Source organism: Salvelinus sp. IW2-2015, unplaced genomic scaffold (genome assembly GCF_002910315.2).
Source record: "Salvelinus sp. IW2-2015 unplaced genomic scaffold, ASM291031v2 Un_scaffold803, whole genome shotgun sequence".
Classification (NCBI taxonomy): domain Eukaryota; kingdom Metazoa; phylum Chordata; class Actinopteri; order Salmoniformes; family Salmonidae; genus Salvelinus; species Salvelinus sp. IW2-2015.
In genome coordinates, this window is record NW_019942617.1 from 772,912 (window position 1) to 793,015 (window position 20,104).

The 20,104-nt window shown below is 42.3% G+C and overlaps 1 protein-coding gene across 4 annotated transcripts in view; it reads right to left on the reverse strand.

Annotated features, from left to right (window-relative positions):
• foxp2 (forkhead box P2) overlaps nt 1–19,898 on the reverse strand; it is a 121,719-nt gene extending 101,821 nt beyond the window's left edge. For all 4 annotated transcript variants that reach the window (XM_024136205.2, XM_024136203.2, XM_070438351.1 and 1 more), the window contains exons 1-3: nt 19,887–19,898; nt 10,059–10,127; nt 9,241–9,294 (exon numbers count right to left, since the gene is read on the reverse strand). The gene's annotated coding sequence lies outside the window, so the exon portion shown is untranslated. The remainder of the gene's footprint in view (nt 1–9,240; nt 9,295–10,058; nt 10,128–19,886) is intronic.
• Nucleotides 19,899–20,104: the final 206 nt, after the last annotated feature.

Below are 20,104 nucleotides of genomic sequence, written 5' to 3' on the forward strand. Positions count from 1 at the left end.
AATGGCTGGTTCAGTAGAGGTGCTTGAGTTACATAATGGATATCTAGCTATGGGCAGTGGTGCTGGCTGGTCTGAATAGCGTCTATTCATGAGTTGCACACCGCATCACAATATTTTTGGGAACATTCGTTTCAGGACTGATGCCCGACAGAGATTTCAACTCCATGTATTGTCATTGAGCGCTGTTGAAGATTTCATCCGAAGTGCATAACAGTGGCTTGGAAATACAAYGACATTTCAAAACGGAGGGAAATCATTTGCAGGAAAACCTTCTTGTCATCATTTTTGCGTCGCCGGATTGACTTTGGATGCAGCATAATGTGAGACCGCCGGATTTTAGTTAGCTAATGTCAGTATCGCTAGCATTTTTTTCAAYGAATTTTGCTAGCTAATGACAACATTGYCATCTGTCTAAAGTAAATTTGACCACGTGATAATGATGRCAAAGTTGTGTCCCACTAAATAGTTGCCTACTTTAGCAATGTCATCGTATTTCCAGGCACTATAGTGTGATTTAGATGAAACAGTCATTAACCTCTGTTCAGAATGCCTGGGCTTGTCATGATTTTTGGCCACCACTATGGTGGAGGGCGGCTTGAGAACGTTCAGAACAATGGCATGACGTGACCAAGTGACGGAGGTGCAACCAATGAATAAGTCCCCAACTACCAAGGTCCCCAACTACCAAGGTCCCCAGTCTACCAGATTCACACTGGTTTATGCTCACTATCTAACTGTAGGCATTTCTTAGCAACTCTTGGGGACAGAGATAATTAAGAATCGTGAAATGCCTTCTAAACAATGCTCATATCAATTGCATTGTGTGTACAGTGCRACGTAAGAACTCCAACTAACAAGAGAATACAAGCACTTTATGAAAATCCATAACCTTGCCCATTGTTACACGTCCTTTCACCCGGAATAATATGCACTCGCGGATGTATAGACCATGGAAAACGAGGTGTGGATACTGCCGCCATCCCCGAGTGTGGAATGAAAAAGTGCATAGTTAAACCTACATAAAAGCTAATTACATAAATAAATGAGTGAGGGTATCACAGCGAGAAAGTGTGTCTGTTTATATCCAGTGTTTAAACCTCCCTCTCCCTTACAGCCCTGTCGAAATCTATTGATCTGTGAAACACAGTACTCAGGGGAGGCGATTCACTTAATATCATACATCTAATGATGAGATKAATAACGATTATGCCATTTGGTAATTAAACGTCTTTACAAACCATTTAACTGACTGTGCGTCAAAAAGKGTCGCCAGAGGTCAGAATGATTGTTTTTCATTTTCCCTGCTTCGGCGCGAAGGAAGGGGTGGGGGGGGGAGGGGAGAAACACAGAGAAACACTGTGTGACACAATGGTGAAAACACTTAATGGTTGTTAGCAGCTCTACTGTAGTGCTAATCTTTAATGCTGTCAAGACACTTGAAAGGAAAACAATTTATGGAAAAAAAGAAGAAAAAGAACACGCCAAGACAAACATCTGGCCTTCATCATACTGTAGGAGTCTGAACAAATCTTTATATTTAGAAACCTCATTAGCTTACTTATAATGCATAATCTCACAAACAGAAARAGACACGGCGACGTGGCGAGTGAGAAAAATAAAGACATGTTTAGTGATGATCTGTAGATATGGAGGAAGGGGCGGGGGAGGGACACTGGCGGTGAGGCTTACTCTAGTATGTGCCTGCAGACACTTTGCCTGTGTGCATTAGTGTGTCTGATCCACACAAAGGTGCATTSAACACACATGCGGAGAGCCAATTTACTGTCAACATCCACATTCTAATCCCTACTTACAGGCAATAATTACCTAATGTTGTGATGTCAGTGTGTTGTTCTGTAGACAGACAACTTTCCAAAGGGCCTGTACAGGCTAATCTCTAGCTAATGCCAGGAACATATGCTGTTGTCTAGCCGACGTGGAACTATACAGTCTTAGAAACAAAACTGCTATCAAGAACCAAAAAGGGTTCTTCCGCTGTCCCCATAGGAAAATCCTTTGAAGAACCCATTTTTGGTTCCAGGTAGAACCCTTTTGGTTCCAGGTAGAACTGTTTCGGGTTCCAGTTAGAACCCTTTCAACAGAGAGTTCTACCTGGAACCAAAAAGGGTTCTCCTATGAGGACAACCCTTTTTTCGAACAGTGTATGGTTAAACACTTCTAGGCCTTTTAACGGTTTAAAGGTTTAAGGGTTAACACATGTGAGGGGTTAACACACACACACACACACAACACACACACACACACACACACACACACACACACACACACACACACCACAACACACCACACACACACACACACACCACACACACACACACACACACACAACTAACTTTCCTTTCAACCTATCCTCAAACGCGCTAACAATCCCTTTCTCCTGTGGCTGGCTCGGGTGCATTCATGTAGCATTTACTGACAAAGGCAATTGTGCGCTTCTCGGTCTCTTATTGAATGATAGGTGGTAAACATTGTCATTGGAAAGGCAGGTTGGATTTAAGCCTGGTACAGCCATTGAGAGGAACAGTAAGAGGGGAGAAACGCGAACAATGGTAAAGATGGAGGGCAGTATCACAGGGTCCAATGTCTGCTATGATGAATACATGTGAGATTATGAGACCCATTCCATCRTTTACATAATGTCCAAACTATTTCTCTCGCTCTATCGCTCTCTCCATCCACCCCCAGCTATTCACTAAATAAATGAGAAAACTATCACAGCACAGAAATATTTGACAAAAGCRAGAGAGACTGAATTCCGAATGACCTCGGCGCCTTGCGACAACGCACACACAGTCCAAACGCTCTTTCGTGAGCAGCCAACTGAGTAAGACCTGGAAGAATATTTATTATTGAGCACAATGGCAAATGTATTACCTTGTCACCTATACCACTTTACAGTGCAGAAAGGAATCGTATCAAACACAAGGGGAATTTTACATAATTCCAGGTTGAGAGTATGAAAGGTAGCTAGGTTCTTTAAACGAGGGGTCCATAGTGGTCTACAAGAAGTGTAAGAAATGAACACAATGATCATTTGTGTGTGATTTGGTTAAACCTGAAGTGACAATGACTGGGTCAGGGATTCAACCAACACACTTAGTCCATCTATTCATGAAATACATTTAAATATTCATGGGAAAGAAAAGGCAAGGAGGTTTAAAGTTCAACAGAAAAAAATGATATGAACTTCTTTGGCTGACGTGCACCCTTCGAGCTGTGTGTGAGACGTCACAAGTTGAAGAGTAATGGAAACACTCAATAAGAGTTTTATGACACAGGGGCTATTTGCTTTAGGACAGTTTCCTACCACTAACCAACAAYATAGAAATAGATGAGAGCCCTGAGGACGTTCTCCTTTTTCATGCAAACRCTGTACGCAACTTTTCAACACACAATGTGTCATCCTCCCTAAGCATACAATGACTTATGATAGTCATTCATCCACATATCATACATGCATATGTACGTACACTACCTCATCACAAAAGTATGACTAGACAAGGATGCTGTACCGTACAATCTATAGATGGTGAACATATGGGTGGCATTCCCTGCATCAGGCTTTAAATCAAACTGTTAGCTTTCTGCAAAGCCTCTTAAAAAAACATTGGACTTGTGAAATTCCTGAGCCATAGAAAATACCTCTCGGCCTCTCACACCTCTTGATCACCATCCCACCTCCACCACCCAGTCCATCAACCAAACTCTATGAGCCAATAGGAGTTGTGCCTCTTCACTGTCCGTGCATGTGTGTGTCTGTGTGCGTGTGTGTGTATGCGGTCGTGTGTGTGCATCCGTGCGTGTGTGCCTGTCGGCCTGCCTGCCAGTGAGTGAGTGTGTTTTACCTTCCAGATCATTCCAGTCTATTCCAGAGAATTCTCAGACGGCAACCTATTTTATTTACTTTATCTTCAATAAAATGGTTCAGTGAGCATTAGCAACTTTGAGACACGAATTTCAATCAGTCCTATGGCAGCGGCGTCAGTCTGCATTAAAGCCAGCGCAGCAGTGTGTGTGTGTGTGTGTGTGCTCTGCGAGGTGCAGCGGAGGGAGCAACGCTGCAGACAGGCTGAGCTGTAAGCAACCGAGTGAGAGGGCTCTAATAACACAAAGGGAGGGAGAGCGGGAGGGAGGCAGTAGGGGACAGAGGGAGGAGAGAGGGGAGAAGGGAGACTAGAGATGGATAAAGGGAGGGAGCGGGAAGAGCGAAAGGGTGGGGGTAAAGGAAAAGAGAGAAAGAGAAGGTAAATGGAGAGAGGGAATAAGATAAGTGCGGGAAAGAGAGCGAGAGAGAAAGAAAAAAAGTAAGGTAGAGAGAGTGAGAGCGTTCTCCCTGGGTAGAGCAGAGCAGGTATTGTACAATAAACACAGGTGAGCAGCTCTACACCCCAGGACCTCTTCAGGATGACTGACAGGTGAAAGCTCTCACTGACCGGGAGCTTAATTTTACATGACATGAGAAGGARTGGAACTCAACTGCTGCAGCAGAGTATAACTGAGAGACTCTCTAGGAGGGAAAGTTGGACACACAAGTACACATGCACRCACACACACACCATTTCCCTTCACAGGTGAGCAGGACCAACAGACAGCCTGGTGCTTCATTCACTTAACCCGAGAGGTGCTGCAGACTGGATGAATGTATACAGACTGAATGTTTTCCACATGACGTGCCTCGGGCTGTTTTTGTCAACTGCACTCTGAGCAGCACCGAGTCAGGTAGTATGACCACATGATTGCCCGAGAGGCACCTCTCGGAGAGGGCTGGGGACACACTGAAATTCCCACGCATGATGAGGTGTAATCAGAAACCCCATTCAGAGGGGTAGCCAAGTTTGTCAACATATATAGATTCCACATTCCAACTCCTGTCAGGGTTTTGTCCCAAATCAAGCGAGTTGTCGACTTGTCATCTCGACACTGGCCATTCTGGGACAAGCAGGTAGCAAGTGACGTATTGTCTAGGCTTGTGGTTTGTGGCCGGGGGAAGTGGGATTCAAGGCGCTCATAGTATTCACCCCCCCCCCTCTGTATCTCTTTGCAAGCCCCGATCAAATGATCATAATGAACAAAGCAGTTGGCTTGTTGCCGCTGCAGTAAAAGCTTTTGCAATGGCTGTGACTGGGACTTGATTTGAAGCAAGGAAAAATAGCTTGTGAAATAGCRTTATCTACAGGATCTTAACTTGAAGAGCAAACACAACGCTACATWTTGATGCCAAATGTGTCATCTTAATAATCTTAGTTAAGTTTTCTTTAGCGTTTCAAAACAAAAACGTGCTACACTTTGGACCGCCACTGAAGTATAATATCAAAATGAAAGATGTAAAACCTGGTGGTGTTGGTGAATAATTACTCTATTTGGAATAGTATAAAAAAAGTTCTCATAACTGAACAAATGTATTCTAATTTACATTTATATGAACCTTCTTTGTGGCCAATTATTCCAATAATCGGAGAGTCTTACAACACCGCAGGAGGCCGGAATCCTTCAGACTCCATTGCTTCAAAGCTTTAAAAATGTATGATTCTTAGAAACCAATTGCTGCTAATAGTGGATTTATTCCATTACATCATTTACACAATGTTTTCACTTTGGTTCAACTTCCACAYAGGATTCAGCCTCAGTTCATTCAAAATGGGTCATKGGTATTCTTTTGTGCGYTGCACATATATTGATTTATGACTGTATTTAAGGAGTTAGGAGGGCACATATATTCATAAAACACATACATTCTATCAACATGATTGGCCAACATTGTATTGACAAATCCCCACCTATCTTAATTCGAAGGAAGCAGATAGCAACAGATAACAACAGAGGCGTTGTATACGTTTAGAAAAACGACCGTGTTTCCTGAATGCTGCGACGATAACGCACAGGTTCAAACTGTCGAGATAATCGACATTAGACCTGCCACAACGCAGGTGAAACTATGTGAAACCAATTCATTGGACACGACCACCTGCAACTGAAGCGGCTCGTAACTCTTCCCACCTGAAATAATGAGTTCAAACCGATGTCAAGTCGCTCTGATGTCATGCCCTTTGAGGGCCGCTCTGATGTCATGCCCTTTGAGGGCCGCTCTGATGTCATGCCTTTTGAGGGCCGCTCTGATGTCATGCCTTTTGAGGCTTTTGTTTCACAATAATCTCATGCACTTGGAAACATGCCATCAGTCTGGGCTTCCGCACCCAGGCTCTTTCCCAATTAAGTCGGGGGGGGAAAGAATGACATGTGAAACACCAGATGCGTCTCGTTTATAAAAAAAGTACGACTGTGCAGACAATATCTGCAATCAGTCATGTCCAAAGTACTTAGCAAGCAGTGACCAATGCATGCTGAATGGGGAGGTGGACTTAAGTCCTATAGTTTATCCTATGAGGGGTCTATAAGGGGACACAACCCCCAGTGTGATCCGATCAGGCTTCGAGACCTTTAGAGASACACTGACTGGCTGACTGACTAGTCGCCCGCCAGGGCTGCATCCGTGGCCATTCACACCGTTGATTTGCATACCCCCCTCCTCTCCTCTCTGGATCAATAATCTCATTGAGTCAGTGTGTCTTCTCCATCAGGAGTGATGGCAGCTAGGTAGAGACGCCCCCTTCTGTAACTCTATTCTCATGGCAACTGTCCACCCCAGACAAACACTCCTCTACGCTCTATCTATTCTAGACGCCTCTTCTTCTTTTCTTTCTGGGTCCTCATTACTCCTCTTCTGAACAGGCAGGAGGAGAGGCAAATAAACCTTAGAACAAACAAAACGGATTGAAAAGGTAAAGTATTAACATATCAGCGCCAGGGTCTTTCTTGATAAAATAGATTTGAAGTTCGTTTTTTTTTTTTTTTAAGTCTACCTTGTTAGACTTTGGAAACTGAAGGAACATACTGTGGAGAAGCAATAGGCTACACATGGTGTGCTTGCACCAAGTGAAGGACAAAGGGGGAGGGTGAAAATAAGTATGAGGTGTAAATATATATTTCCTGTGAGGCAAAGTACAATTCCAGAATCCTATTTAAAAAACTCCAACTCCTAATCCAACCAAAGATCTGTAAAGAGTAGGACGTGGGTCCACTCTTGGTCCAATTTGCTCACAGCATGACACTATCAGACCCCAAACCAAACCTCATTAAACTGGAATATGGAAACTTGGGGAAGTTCCAAAACGGCAACTCTTTTTCCCCCTCCAAGTAGGAAGACAAAACAGTGGACCATAAAAGAGGAATATAAGAAGGAAGGGAAGAAAGGGAGGCAGGCAGATCCTTGGGAGGACTGGAGAGTGAGAAAGTGAACGTTTGATGAGTAATACTTTTTTTGTTGTAGACGGGGCTTAACTTTGAAATATTCCGGGGTGGTTCTGAATGGGGGATTGACCAATGACCTGATCCCAGCCACACACTGGGCGCCAGAGTTAATGGTGGATAAAGATTAGAAAAACGGGCCCTAGCCTGATCTCCATCCCCATCCTCTTCAATCCCAAATCAGACCCACAATGGACTCTGCCAATAGGGATGACTCAAGTCCCTTTGATTCTTCTCCCTCCCCAGTAGTCAGGGTGTCCAGGGTAAAGACCCGTGGAGGTTACCCTCTCCTACTCAGGGGGAAGCCAGCCGGGCTCCTTGGCTCAGAAAACCCTTTAGGGTTTTGGAAATGAAATGACAGAAGCTCTGATCTATAACAAGAAATCAATTCCAAATTGGAAGTCTGAGGCAAAGCCATCCGTCCGGGGCTTGCTTCTATAAACTAGCCAGAGATATGCTTTAATTGCTGTAGATTTGATATATGTGTACATTCACAGTAATGCAAAAGTTAGGTCAATTATACTTCTTTGGGATGATTAGAGGACTTCTGTTCCAGAACAGATATGCTTTAAGAGTTCATCTTTGAAGATTTAAATGGGATACTCAACAAATTAAAAACGAATATTCAAATCTCTTTTAGGTGGAAGAGGGAAGGGAATCTCGGTTCTGCTTAGTCTTGTGAAGATGTGACTCTTGGGATGTGGGCTGGGGCTGAGGCCTACAGCTGAGCTGAGCCACCCTAACCCAGCCTCTCGCTCCGCTTGGCTCCTAGCTGCCTCGCTTGAATCATCCTTGGACCTCAAAGGCAAAACTCTGCAGCTGAATACGGAGACAAATAGACGTCCTTCCTCAGACTGGGTCAAAATATGAAAATAAACCAGTGGCTGGGATTCAGGAAATAACCTGTCTAAGAGTAGTTCTCCTCCGCCACATTGAAAAACAGATCAAAACAAGACTTTTTTCACAACATTTTTCAAATTCAAAAGTTTATGGGGTGGGGTGACTTCTACGAAAAAACTTGAGAATGACCTACAGCATACATTTAATTACACAAATAATTGATAGTGGAGAAGTTATGGAGGGCTACAAACACAGAAGCCAGTACCTTTACATTTGATTTTACCTGCAAAGCAATTCACTTCAACTGTTCTCTGCTCACTGAACAATCACCCATTGTCAAGTTAGCATTCGATATCTATCCCCCATCCAATTACGGCTAAATTCCATCCCCTCACGATGATGAGGCTTCTCCTCCCCATCGCTACTGCAGTTTTACCGTCTGGCAATGTTCTGTTCGGTCTGAGACACCACCTGTGACTCTGTCTCAGTCTGGCTGCTGTGGGGACACATTAGTAATGACGGCAGGCCTCCGCCGTAGTAGCAGTCACATAATCAGTGTGTGTCACACTTACTGTGCTGGCTGGGATTCTTTATGCTCGTTTTATACTGACTTGGTGACGACAAACTGCCTCTGTTATCACCACTGGATGTCTCATAGAGAATCTCATTGGGAATCTAAGGGGCTACAGAAGCTATGAGTTGTGCCACTGGGTGCCGTTACAGCACAGTAGGGTGCACACGCATAGAATTGTGCATGGAATTGTGCATGGAATTGTGCATGGAATTGTGCATGGAATTGTGCATGGAATTGTGCATGGAGGACCGACTTATGAACAGTGTCTCCCGATGATTCATGCATCTACACTTCTCCGCTTGAAGTTTTGAATGAGCTTCGTCACTTGATAGGAGTTGTCTTGTAACCTCCAGCCCCGAAAGACCAGTGCAGGTGAATCCCTCGAGCTGATGTCAACAAGAATTGGCAGTGGATGTGACTGTTCAGATCGGATAATAATCCGAACCGACACACAACACAAGGGCATGCARAAGATCAGTGTAAAAGACAGTGTGACTCACCACTTTGGACTTCAGAATGTGGATGCTCTTCTCACAGCCGTTGCATATTTCATCCTAAACAAATGAACATTGGTTATGAGCTAACATTCTGGTGTTTATTCAACACCACCTTCATGCATGTACAGATAATACATTCAAACACTTCCAAGTTTCTCGGTGTCAATAACCTCTTGTCTATTGTGATGTGTTAAGACGGCTCACTCTCAATTAAACATGGGCGTCTAGAAAACGTTCCCCAACATTCACTAAGAAGACTTTCAGATATCCTTCCTCCCAGTCCACATTGGCTGGATCTAATGCATATCATAACTTCAAAAAGCTACAGTAGATWGGATGTCTAGGAAGTGTGAAGACCAAACAGGCACAACCTGACAGGTTTCATTGCAGAGGTGGAACTCTATCATGGTGGGCAGATGAAGATCTGTTATTTTTCTATGGTGGTAACTGTGCCTCAGCTGGGCTTTAGCGTAACACTCCTGCCCAGGTACAAGTAAAGAAACTAGAACAAAATCATACACCTTTGTCCTTAAGATTAGAGGTGTCATGTCCATTGAAAATAAGGAGGCACAGGCAAGTTTCATCCATTTGTACACTGAAAATCTAGAAAGTATAGTTTATTTTATGCCTAAGTCTAAGATTTGGCCATCAGTGCCCTCAAAGTTATGCATGACACCTCTGAGATGAATGATCTTGGATGGAAAAAATCAAGTCAAGTTACACAGTTACACACAGCACGTTACAATTGTCAAATTCTGCCTTATCAGTCCAAAGGCAGAAAACCTTTGACAGCACATGAAAGGCTGTGTTGTAGTACTTACCCTGAGGGTGAAAACGTGTGGTTGTTGTCCGTCTCTTCCAGGAGGGGAAGGACTCCAGTCCAGAGATGTCTGTAGAGGATCTGCAGGGGGAGAGCAGATCAGAGAGAAATCATTACTCAAAAGCATGTTCCCATACAGTAAAACATTATCAACCAAGTTTCCAATTCACATTGTAAATGACCCCCGGCCCCCCCCCCCCCGATGGTGCTTGTGCAAACATGTATAGGATAAATGTGGGTAGGTTTTCTTGCACATGAGCTATGAGTTATTAGCTTTTAGGGGAAAGCAATAAACTTGGGAACAACAAAGTGCACATGGATTTGCCTGTTAGGTGACTGTATGCACGTGAGTGAGTATGTGTCTGTGTGTACATGTTAGAGCTGGGACGATAAACCGAAAATGATCGACACCGACCATACCGATCACTTATCGCAGGCATTTTATGGATATCCTTCATTACTATACATAGCCTATACTAGAGAAATGTGACATTTGAAATGAAATGAGTTTGCTAATATGGGTGATTGTTAATGGTACAATTGATGACTACAACCGTCAAACTAATAGCAGTAGTTGTAGTTTAAAGGATAATAAATCATTTTTTAATGCAATTTATCGTAATATCTATTTTTGACCATATCCCCCAGCTCTAGTACATGTGAATGTATGCTTGTGTGTGTGTATGTGTGTGAGTAAGTGCTTTTGTGTGCATGGAGGGGTGTACTTGTGGGTGCGTGTGTGTGTGCGTGTGTGTGTGTCTGTGCAAGAAAGATGAGGGGTGACCTTCTGAATTTAGGTAATGTACAGTAACAGTAAATGACAGGTTTTAACGACAATAATGACATGTCCCATGTCCTTATAATACACCTATCTGCAATTCTGTATAAAACAATCCTCAATCATCAATCTGTTATTTCCACATGCATCTTTCTAATGTTTGCTATGTTTTGTTACATTACCGTAAGAATTACCAACTGCAGCCACATAACCTCTCAGACGTTTTAATGCCTATACATCATGTTTAAGCACTTGACCCCTCGCAACATTTGAATTCCCCTCGTGGTTGAGCGAGCATTTTACAGGCAGCCTCTCTCTCTCTGATACTTAAGACACAGGGAGGACCAATGGCCCAGCCTGGATGTTCCTGTAGAAWTTTTCTTTCTTTTTTTTCTTCCCGAATTCCAATGACCCCTGAAGGCAACCAGCAACTGCTGAATCCTGTGGAATGTGCTCTCTGAACTGTACAAAAAGCCCTCAGCCCAAAGAGCACCGCGGAAAACAAAACCTGCCAAGTGTCATTATTTTTACTGTTTGAGTTTCGGGAAAGAAGTGTTGCACAGTGCACACAGATTGCCGTGTAACATTTATGCAGTGGAAAAAGGATACAAATCTCCCCTTCCAYACTGTACTGTCTATTGTGAAAATAGGCACGGTGATGTTTCTGTTAGCGTACACAATCATCTAATCTAGTACCGATGTACTTAAAAAGAAAATACTGTACTGTTTAGTACTAGCATGAAGGCTTAGTAAACATAAGGCTTAGTAAACATGCGATAAAGGACTAATAACACACCAAATATGAATCAAACTACTTAACACTTAGCTATATTTGTGTGAATAAACATTCAGGTAAAATGTAACCGCCCTATAAGTTGGATAAAAACATCATTTTCAGTAATTGTTCCATTCATCCAAAATGACTTGCTGAGTTTACTTTAATACAGTGTTGGYCTGTGAAGCCGTAATACTCTATTCAGAGGAACCAATTCAAGAGATTTACAAATATCACACATATCTTTACGCTTAGCCTAAATACAAAAATGATCTTTAAATTCTATCAACTTATAAATACAGACTGCATTCAAGCATTCAAGGGGCCTAATAATACCATTGGCTATTTACATAAAGCGCTGCGCTTTGTCAAGATAAACTATTTAAAATGGAGAGCAGAAATACCTCCACAGCGGCTATAGAAGAGTCTGTGGATGAAAGAGGGACATTATGCTAACAAGTCAGATTACTGTACACAATCATTTTATCTTTAACGTAAATACCATCCCTGTGTTACGACGGTGGGGGCTTACGGAAAAGTCACCGCCAATAATATTTTCTACAGGGAACCAAATGCTCCTTATCGGTGTTAGGCGAGCAATTCAGGCCCCCGAACAAAGATGAGTCTTCAAACTCATTCTATTCATCACCGGACGTGTAATTACCTTGGGCTCACAGTCTAGACGTTACCGCTTTCACAGAATTTAAGACCCCCTCTCTCTGCAACGCCGCCGCCACAGCGCACGCCGCTCTCTCTCCTCTCACCCTCCCCGAGCACCGGCGAACGTTAAATCTGCCAGCAGATAAATTAACGAAGAACGCAATAAAATGGACACAATGGGAAGAACTTTATCCTGCCCGCTGCTAAATGAGATTTCTTTGAAATGCAGATCAGTGGAGCTAGATTAGTGAGTTTTAGCTGCTGTCAACATCATAACAAAATACAAACGTGATTGTTCGGGCCGGGGCCTTATCTCCGTGCTTCCATCTGCTGCCTGGCTATTTACTCTCCTTGATTTACTATGCAGATCTAAATAAGTCGCATCAAAAGGAGGGCTTACTGCACAATGGCTTCTTAAGCTTCTACATCAAGGTATTTGAAACCGTAGTCACTTAAAAAGGAGGCCCATCAAAGGCCCATCTCTAATGAACTCCCGTATCAGAGGGGGTTTGTGCCTGTTTTTAATGCTTCCTGTCTGGCTGCTTGTGTGAAGAGAAAGAGGAAGCACTACAAATCAGAACAACCCACAGCTATAGGAGGTGTGGCTCTGTAGGGCCACATGAGACCAGCTCACTGCATGGGGCCAATACAACCCCAGGTCTGTCAAGACTACTGGAGACAGTGGAATAGAGTGGGACAGAATAGAATATATTCTATTACACATTGGCTTCACAGCATCAACATCAGCAACACTTCAACGTTAAGTGCCTCGAATACCTCATTATCACCAGAGAATGGAGGACAGATGGAAAGACAAGGCAATAAACATTGTTTTCTGCATGCATGTCAATCCATTTCTCACCAGGAGCATGACATCCAAATGCAAGAATGAGCCATATTATGTTCCCTGCTCTAGTTCTGCACAGAGAAACACTAATCTTCCAAGCTTTCGAACAACGTTCAGGCAATAACCTTTAATTTCATGGTGCATTTGTTACATTCAGCAACACAGACCAGATGATAAACCAAACTTTCAAGACTTCATGAAAAATAACTGCATTAGAAAGAGCACGATCTTCATTCCCATCTCGGTTTCAATGTCGGGACCCAACAAGCATGCAGTTTAGTTTACCAAAGAACAATTAGCCCCCTGAGCCCAAACAGACCCTGGCACATGTGGTTGAGAGGCGAGAGCCACAGGGGGGCACCAGATGATGGGTGGGTTGGGAGGGAAGCGTGTGGCGCGTGGCAGCCACGCATGTGCCAGTCATTGGCTCCCGGGCATGTCCTGCCTCACTGCTACTCTCACAGGGAGAAAGAGAAAAAGAGACAGAGAAAGAGAGAGAGAACGCCTTCTCTTCCCTGTCCTGTAGTCTCTGGGAGCCACTCCATTCTCTTCAGAATTGCAGGCAGCCCTCCAGATAGAGGGCTTACAACAAAGGAGACATCCTATGGCCTTGTGGCTTCCCTACAGAAACCAACATTCTCTACTTCTTTATCCCTCCATCGCTCATTCTCTCTCTCGGTATTTTCCCCCTTTTCTCTTTGTACCGTGCCAAGTGGGCCCAGTGCCAGCCGCATTTGCAACCACGAGTGACCTCGTCCTTTTTTTCTTGTCTAATGAAATGGCAAAACAACAGATTTACATATGCAGAAACAGGTGTTGTAACAGGTTTGACTGCTCTTGACCTAAACCATGTTAGAAGGAAATAAATGCACAAAAAAAGTTTATTAGCAACAGCTGCCCGAAGGTATTTAGGCTCTGATGGGCACTCAAGTTTACACCATCTGCCTTGCTGGTTGCCAGAAGTGACAATCTAAATCAAAAACCACCCATCAACTATCCTAAAAATAAACCATTGTGTTGCTGCGGCCATATGTTGTGGCCATTTCTTTTATAAAAGTGGCTGAATGAAGGCTTATGGCCCTGTCATCCAGGGAAACCCTACAAGCCACACAGTAGCCTATAATTACTCTCAACCAATCCCCTCTGTTCTAACCAGAACACTGCGTCAGCATCTCACATCTTCATGTCCAAGTCCATCCCTCTGAAATTACAGGATATAAAACTATGGCCCTACGACAAAAGGACTAGGCCTACAGTCCAAGAACAAGTTTGAGGAAACCCTATAGMGGGCAAAATGATGGTATGAAGTGTTACTAATAGCTAGCTAGTAAATAGCTTTTACGCTTGTAATGTCACCTGTCATACATGGGCAAATCATTAAAGTATTCAAACTATTAGAATGTGCTAATAGGATTGTTAGAGACATTTATGATCTAATCAACTAGCCTACATGCAGTAGATATTATAATGTGGCCATGATATCAAAGACACAACAACAAATAGCTAGGCATATTTCTGAAAATGGCCTCCCTTTTATACCACTGTAAAATATCATAGCCAAGAAAGTCATTTTTGTCATTTAAAATGCATCCATGTATTTCTGAAAGACAAAAGCTGTAAAAGCCCTATTGTTTTTTCCCTGGCTGTTTTCATCTTGACGACCCAGCGAGACAGAAGGAACAAACCTGAGACAGTCGTGACCCTGCCAGAGTGTTGTAACTTGTTCTAGAGCAACGCCGGCAGAAGGCAGCGCCATATGCCCCCAGCCCCGAGCTCGATGCTCTTTCTGCAGCCTAATGTGCCTGTCGAAAAGCATTACCCTCACAAATCCTGTGTTTTTACAACATGTTTGAAATAAACMGTTTTTTTCCTCCCATCTCTCTCTCTCTCCAACAGAATTGTCCTCAGAGACACACAGCACCAGTGAGAGGAAGGTCAGTGTTTGTTTGTGYTCCTGCTGTTTGAGCAGCACATGCCTGCTTCAAATCAATACTAGCCATTCCCTCCCTTTTTTCTAGAATTCCTAAAAGGACAACTTCAATGAGCCCCAGATGTTTAAAACGCCATGTTAATTTGACCAACAATTTAATCAGAGTGTAAGATGAAGCTAGCACACGGATCTAGACACGACTCATTACACAATTTTGTTTCTCAATTAACCGTTAAACAATTGTAGAGTTAAGACAATAGCCCTGTTATTTCTCAATCTGTCTGATGTGAGTAGTTGTTTACAGTGATGCAGACAGGCTGGTGGCAGATTTCGCCTGAGTGATGGCGACCTTGCCGTTCGCTATGAGTGACCCTCCATCTTTGATATAGACCCTGCAACCAACACATTCTTTCACACCAGTCCAGTGCACTGTCCCTTCTTTCTCCRTCCAACCGTGACTTRAAGAAAAGCAAAAGCTGGCATTATTTTACACTGCTGTGAYSATAGCATAGAGAATAGAGAAGGGATGGGTAACTCCATTCCTTGGGGGCCTGATTGTTGTCACACTGACTCCAGTAATCAACTAATAGTGATCTTCAGTTTAAAATGCAATTAGATTAATCAGCTGTGCTAGGGATGGGGGGAAAAAGTGTGTCACCACTCTGGCCCCCGAGGACTGGAGTACAGAGTGTCATATAGAGTAAACAAGTTTTGGCTGCACAAAGCAGGGGAAAAATGTGAACAAGAAGTGACCCAAAACGATCAAATCTATTCTCGCATGGGAATCAAACAACTAAAACAGAAATCACACAATTGTACAGATAATGCAGGTTGAAATGCAGCAAGTCCACGTAACAGGTAGAACTAACGGCCTTTCAAAGGGTCAACCGGTGGTTCAATTGTCATGGTCTTAGGTCATGATCAAGCATCTACTGCTAGACCTTAGCTGAGCCGATACAGCGTGACTGCACTGGTAGACTGCAATGGTAACAATGCTTTGTTGGTTAGTGGTAAAAGCAAAGTCTGTTTACATCAGTCACAAGTCATGCTGCAGTTTGCGTAGGTTCGATTCATTGTTAAAGTACAGGAGTCGTTATGAGGTTTTGGGAACCCGCTGAACCTGCGGCGCTCATGTGTTTGGTCGTTTGTTTGTAGTGCAACAACCCTGAGATCGTGGCAYGGTGACGTRCAACCTGACATTTCGAAAACAATGCTTTCTTAGAATCACAGCATTTAGGACTGTTAAACACAAATAGAAATATTGGCAAGTGTTTCAAACTGACAAGTGAGAACAGTTATCAGTATCCCATTGTTCTAAAATGAGTCATAAAGCAATGAGCAATGAGACACTCCTCCAAACTTGTCCGGAAAGTCAAATAAATGCTCAGTGTAAAATAAACACGTCGGTGTTGAGACTTGTTTCAAAGACAACACTTAACACAGCCTTTAAGTCTTGAGTCAAACTGCAATCTCAGTTTAATCCATATCCTCTGACTCCAYCCAACACAAGCTTTTCTTGGCCAAAAGTCACAGTGTTTCTTACCCACAACAGCAGAAAGTCCAGCTTATAGAAGTGACCCAGAGCGTAACTAAAAAAGTCTGAGCTCTCGGCCTCTTAGTTACTGGGGCACACAAAACACCATTACCATTATGCGGATAATTACAGTGCATGGGGGCCTCTTAAGCATGTTATATACTCTTTTATCTTAAGAAGGCAATCTCTTCTAGGGTGACAGATAGCAGCATATGATCCTGGTAAACAAATATGTTCACGCAGCACAAAAGTGCCATTAAAGGCCAAAACTGTCAACACAAATTCCATTCTTTCTGAAGGAAGGGAGGGAGGGAGGGAGGGAGGGGGGAGGAAAAAAAGACTTGATCACCTCTGGTTGCTTTAACTTGCATGGAGGTTGTCATGGAAACATTTCTATGAAGTTAACGGGATAAAAACAGAAAGCTTTCCAGTTTAATTGCCATTAGGCTTAGAGAGCAGAGTTGACTTGCCCATAAATGAAAACACAGACAGGGTACAATGCTCATATTTAGACAAATGAAACTATGGTGCTCCACCCTTTTGTTTATCCTTTTCCCCCCAAAACAGGGCAACACCTCTAAGGTTGAGCAAGCAGCCAGTTTTATTAAAAAGGAGATGTTGGGGGATGGGTGATGGTACGATACAAAAGCTAAGAGAGAGGCTAGAGTTCACTTAAATGAAAAAGTAGGTATTTGCTTCAAAGTTGCTCTGTAGTAAATTAAAGGAAAACAATATGTACTTTGTTCTAAATACAGACTGCACTGCATGACATGTCCTTTGAATGATTTAAAGGAAGACTCAATATACATGAAAAACAGAACAAGTCATATACTATTTCTCAGTTACWAGCATACATTTCTTTTATCAGAGAAAAAATGATGCATTAACTTATGACTGGTTGGCTGAAATCTAAAACTTAAAGGTGCAATATGCAGAAATTCCTCTGCCATTTCMTGGTTGCTAAAATTCTAAGAGTTCACCTAATTTCAGTTCATGTGACAAAACAAGCAATGTATAGTGTAGATTGTAGAGAATCATTGTACCATCTAAACCGCTGTGGAATATCTTTTCAAAAACCAAAAATATTGTATTTTCAGCTGTTTGAAGGTAGTGTACAAAACCGAAAGTAAAAGACGCAAACACAAAATTTAAGAACGGGAAGCATAGAAATAGCGCACATAGAACAGATCTTTAGACTTGCTTTCAATGAGAATGCCCCAAAAGTTACATATTGCAGCTTAAATTTTGATAAATGGTTGAAAGGTATGATAAACGTATACACATGAATCCTTGGGAGGACATTAATTTTCATATTACCATAATGTAGCAGCAAACCACAAAATGATAAATGCAGCAATCAAAAAATGGATGCAGAGTGGCACAATAATAAGTGCAGCGTGCTACTAATGCTGGCCAGATACCATTTGTCCACATTCAACCATATAGCCTTGACGCAGACAGCAGAGTGAAATATTAGGTTACTTTCCCAAAAGTAAACGTCAACAACAAACTAAAAAGCCCTGTAACAGGGCATCTATAGCTACAGACTTATATAGTTCCTACCAGRCAATGACTACAGAGGTTCCAAACAAGGAGTTGACAAAGTATGGTCCTAAAATAAGGGCAAAAGTGTTGAGTGATGAAACAGTGAAGCACACCTGCATTTCAGGCTGGGGAACACCTGTGCACCCGCGGCTTGAACAAAAGGGTTCAGTCTTGTTAATCCACCAGGGGWGAAAACTGATCACAGGCCATGAGGGAACTTTGTTAGCGTTTCTATAAGAAAAAAAAAGCTACACCTAGGCTATCGATTTAGGTGCAGCGCTAACTAAAGTAGAGAGGTACTTCCGAGTGCTTTTAGGGGGGCCCTTAACCAAGGTGTGGCAACCCATCGTCCAAACTACAAGTCCATCATKCACATTAAGAACTATGAGGATAATACTGAAACTGGTCTCTCATTTTACATCTGGGCTATGACGATATGGAATACGCTGTAGCTAGAAATGGCGCAAGAATGTAACGGTAAGGTGTTCACCATTGATCTTTATCATCATCACCATCAACGACAATAACAGTACAACTAGTTATACTATTATACGTTTGCTTTCATTTTAAGCGTTGGTAGTCCGAGCAGCTACAGTAGTTGGTAGCTAGAAGCAAAAGTAATGCAGTAGTAACTGTAGTGTAAAAGGAACATCAAATAATAAAGTACAGTAAGTTACTGTAGTAGTACTATAGTAGTAGAAGGTGATGGTAATAGTAAGAACTGTGGCACAACTGATAACGACACTGCTACAAATTCGCATTACACAGATAGTAAACTAGATCGCAATACATCATTATCAACGAGTCAGTTATAATAGCTCAACTTTTAGTTTTAGAGAAAAAAACGTTTTCCAATTTCTGCATATTAATGAGATAGTGGTGAATGCTGTACTTTCCAAATGATCATTATATTCAATGGCCAAAAATAAATGAATTTCAAAATGTAATTGTTACATTTAAATGAGAATACTTTGAGATTCCATTCCAGTGAATGAATGTGGCTATGACTATTACATCTTTTTTTATTAATTCAAAAACATCAGAATAAGTTAATACATCTCTGAATTGGTAGGCTACTTTCAACTGGTTATCTACAGCTATTCTACCTGACTTTTCAACCTATGTAAAAATTGTCTTTCATAACGTTTTATTGTATTGTTATTAGTGCTAATGGCAATACATAGTTCCATCGTTGATATACTGAAAAGACGCATAGGATACATTGTTGAATATCGGCTTCAACGAGCTAGTGGTCATCTATAAAAGAGTTCTATCCTCCCTATTGGCTGCACACGCCGGACAGTGTTGCATGAGGGTCCTTGGCAACGAAAAAGCACAGCCGACTATTGTGTGAAGTACATGAAAGGAACCAACATGAAAAATGAAATATATATATATATATATAGGATACATTGTTGAATATCGGCTTCAACGAGCTAGTGGTCATCTATAAAAGAGTTCTATCCTCCCTATTGGCTGCACACGCCGGACAGTGTTGCATGAGGGTCCTTGGCAACGAAAAAGCACAGCCGACTATTGTGTGAAGTACATGAAAGGAACCAACATGAAAAATGAAATATATATATATATATATACACACATCTGCAATATATAATTGTTGGGATGATTTGAAGTTGTTCCCAATCGTCCGCACAAACTATGGCTTCACAATTTAAGTTGGTGGACAGTACGAATCGATGAAGAGAATCAGTGAAACTCAAAGAGGGTGGAAAGAAATAAACACTTTGGTTAAAACTTACCAAAACGCAGGTTTATTTCCTCTAGGAAAACAAGAGCCACCACRTGAGAAGAAGTTGGTGTACGTTCAGCTTCAAGAAATCTTCACACGTGACTGTACAAGTAACCATAAAGCAGAAAAATGAACAACAAGCCGTAGAGTAAATAAAAACTCAAATATTCCTCCGCTGGCGCTGCACTCATACAAGCGTTGTCTTGCGCTCCTGCTGTCTTCAGTCAA